Source organism: Helianthus annuus, chromosome 17 (genome assembly GCF_002127325.2).
Source record: "Helianthus annuus cultivar XRQ/B chromosome 17, HanXRQr2.0-SUNRISE, whole genome shotgun sequence".
NCBI lineage: Eukaryota > Viridiplantae > Streptophyta > Magnoliopsida > Asterales > Asteraceae > Helianthus > Helianthus annuus.
The window spans coordinates 50,733,750-50,737,401 of NC_035449.2; positions in this window are offsets into that span (position 1 = coordinate 50,733,750).

Consider the following 3,652-nt stretch of genomic DNA (forward strand, 5'->3'; position numbering starts at 1 on the left):
GGTGGTGGCAACGGTGGTGGGTTGTGGTGTTATTAATGAAGGGTGAAGAGGGAATGGAATAGAAAGGAAAAAAAAAACACGGGGACATATAAAATGATTTTGAGAGAACTGGATGCATTTTGGAATTGACGAATCTATTTTATCTACCAAGCAAACGCTTTTTTTTTTCATTTCCTCACAATGGTTCATTTCATTTCATATTTCATTCTTGCATACCAAATGTTACCTACCTAGGTGTTTTAGTGCTCAATGAAACTAGAAAAAGTTCGAATCGAGCTGAATTGGAATTCCAATTTCAAATTTGGTTTTCGAATTTTCAAACCTAATTAGCGAACACTTTCAAATCATATTTTGAAGTTCGAATTAAATGCTAATTTATGAATTTTGGTCTGATTCGACTTAGATACTCCAATTTCAGATTATATAAAATTTATTTCATTATATAAAAGTTTTAAAAAGAGGAATGAATACAGTGTTGTTGGCATGTAAGTTGTTTGTATGCGTGTTTTGATGAAATCCAATTTACATTTTATTTTATTCTTTTTGTTAGTTTATTCTCCGTCAATTTAGCCACTTCTTATTATTCTCCAATAGGAAGAAAATTGTGATTAAACTCAATTAACAAAAGCTGTTTAAGTCGTTCTTTAAATCAATTGCAGAGAGAGAAAGTCCCTTAGTTGGGATTTCTCAAATCCAATATTATTATATGATATTTTATTTTAATCCTTTTCATATGCAATACTCCGTTTCTCCTTGGCTTTATGCAATTCAATATGAATCTTATTACTAGGGCTGTTCATTAGTCGAGTCGAATAGAGCGGACCTTTGCTCGTGCTTGGCTTGTTTACAAACCGAATCGAGCGGAGCGGCTCATTTAAAATCGAGCCTCAAATCAAGCGAGTATTTTCCGAGCAGTAAATATTTCGAGTGAGGGTCGAGCAAAGTTCAAGCGATTTGGACAACCGTGTCGCCCGAATTAAATTTGCTGAGATAGATAGTGACAATGTTGGGTCTAAAGTTTTTATGTCTTTAAAAAATAGGCAATAATATTTTTCTTATAAATAACAATGTTGTGACCGACGAGGCGATGATCATATTACACGAACAATGACGTTGAGAACAGGAGACGATCGACTTAGGGTAACGACATGAAACATTGAGGCGATGAGCAGATCGTCGAGTGGCGGAACTAGCCCATTAACTCAAGGGTATCCAAAAAAAATTTTACCGTGCAATCACACAATATAAAAAACGACAATAAATAAATAAAGTAAAATAAATAGGTAACTAATTGGGCCACAATTTCAATCATTATTATTAATAATTTGGGCACTTGGGCCACTGTTTCAATCGGGCTCCTACAAGTTTGGGTTGGTTAGGGGTATCCTTGTATTATTTTAGGGGTATCCTTAGTATAAAACCGAAAAAAAACACTACGAATACGCACTTGAGCCGTAGCCCGTGCTACGGCTGCTAAAGCAGTAGGTCCGCCCATGAGATTGTCGTTTACCGGTTTAGGGTTTAACTTCTAGATTTGATATTAATTTTTTTTATTGCCGTGATTGGGATAGTATGTATAGATATAGTTGTAAATTTGTATATAGTGGACCAAAATCTACTTGAGTGGTATATATAAAACTATAAATTTAATTTATATTTAAGTATTTATGTATGTGTGTATATATATAAGTGTGTGTATATATATGTATAATTTATATTTGTGTGTATATATGTGTATATACATGTTTGTATATGTATGTGTATATGTATATGTATATGTAGAGTAGGGTTCGCACGGAAAGTGTGTTTTTCCTAGAAAGTCTAGGAAGCGATCTGGTCCATCCGATTGGTGTGTTTAAGGGTTGAGATTAAATCAATGGCAATCTTGTAATATTTGAGTTTAATTAATTAATTGTTTTAAATGAATAAGGGCAATTTTGTCAAATGTCCGTTTTTTTAAATCAATTAGATAACTGCAATCCCTACTTTCATGGAATTTTCCCTCTCTCTCTCTCCATTATTGATTTGATTTTCTCTCTTTCTCTCTCCAATCCAACCCTAAACATAATAAAACCTGCGATCTCTACTCCCCCTTGCTGTTGGCGACGCAAAACAGGACCCAAAAAGCATTCAGATTTCGGTTCCAAAGCTTGTTGATACCCCTTTTCTTCACTAGGTATTCATATCTTGTGTTGTGATTAACGTTCTTGAAGTGCATATACGTTTTCGGTCTTAATCTGCTTGTAACTTGGCTGTGTTTTTTCTGTTTTAATTGATAATTGTAGAGAGGCATGTAAAAAACAACGTCAAGAATCTGCTTGCTGTTAAAACACAGCGTCAAGAATCTGCTTGCTGTTAAAACACAGCGTCAAGAATCTGCTTGCTGTTAAAACACAGCGTCAAGAATCTGCTTGCTGTTATAACACAGCGTCAAGAATCTGCTTGCTGTTAAAACACAGCGTCAAGAATCTGCTTGCTGTTAAAACACAGCGTCAAGAATCTGCTTGCTGTTATAACACAGCGTCAAGAATCTGCTTGCTGTTAAAACACAGCGTCAAGAATCTGCTTGCTGTTAAAACACAGCTGTATGAATCTGAATGATAAAACACATTTGTATAAATCTGCTTGCTGTTAAAACACAGCTGTATGAATCTGAATTGTTGTTAAAACACAGTTGTATGAATCTGAATGATAAAACACATTTGTATGAATCTGCTTGCTGTTAAAACACAGTTGTATGAATCTGAATGCTAAAACACAACTGTATGAATCTTCTTGCTGTTAAAACACAACTGTTTGAATCTGAATGCTAAAACACAACTGTATGAATCTGCTTGCTGTTAAAACACAACTGTATGAATCTGAATGTTAAAACACAGTACCAAGAACATGCTGATAGATTCCAGCAAGAAAACGAATGAATGATTGATATTAAGTGAGATCAACAATCGAAAACAAAAAATTCCGAAATTTATGGATAGTTAGTTATTAAAGATAATTTCCTAAAATAAAAATAGATTGTGAAAGTACATAAAAGCCCTTTTAGATAAAATCCTTCAATGCCACATGTCGCGTTCTTATTGCTTCCTAGACTTTCTAGGAAAAACACACTTTCCACCCAACTCCTACTCTGTATATGCATATGTATACTAATTAAAAATAATAATTCGAACCAAACCCAACCGAGCGGACCTTTGCTCATGCTTGGCTCGTTTGCAAACCGAACCGAGCAGAGCGGCTCGTTTACAACCGAGCGTCAAATCAAACGAGCATTTTTCGAGCAATTTCCAAACGAGCGTCGAGCGAATTGAACGGCCCTACTTATTACCGTTATTTGAAACTCCGATAAAATAGAAATATTTAGTTTAATTTAATTAATACGATAAATCTTTAATTGGTTTCACATATAAGTTATACTATGTTATAACCACGTGTATTACACGGGTTTAGAAAATAAAATATCAAATAGCTAATAACGAAGATTTAACAATTATAAAACGATATTTTAAGACACTTTTCTGATATCCGAACAAAATTTTGTTTTATGTATGATCAAAACTTGTGATGTTTGTCAAGTTTATAAATATAAAAACATTTGAACCATCGATTAGAAGACAAACTGTATCATCGACTTTCTCACGACGTGAACCCA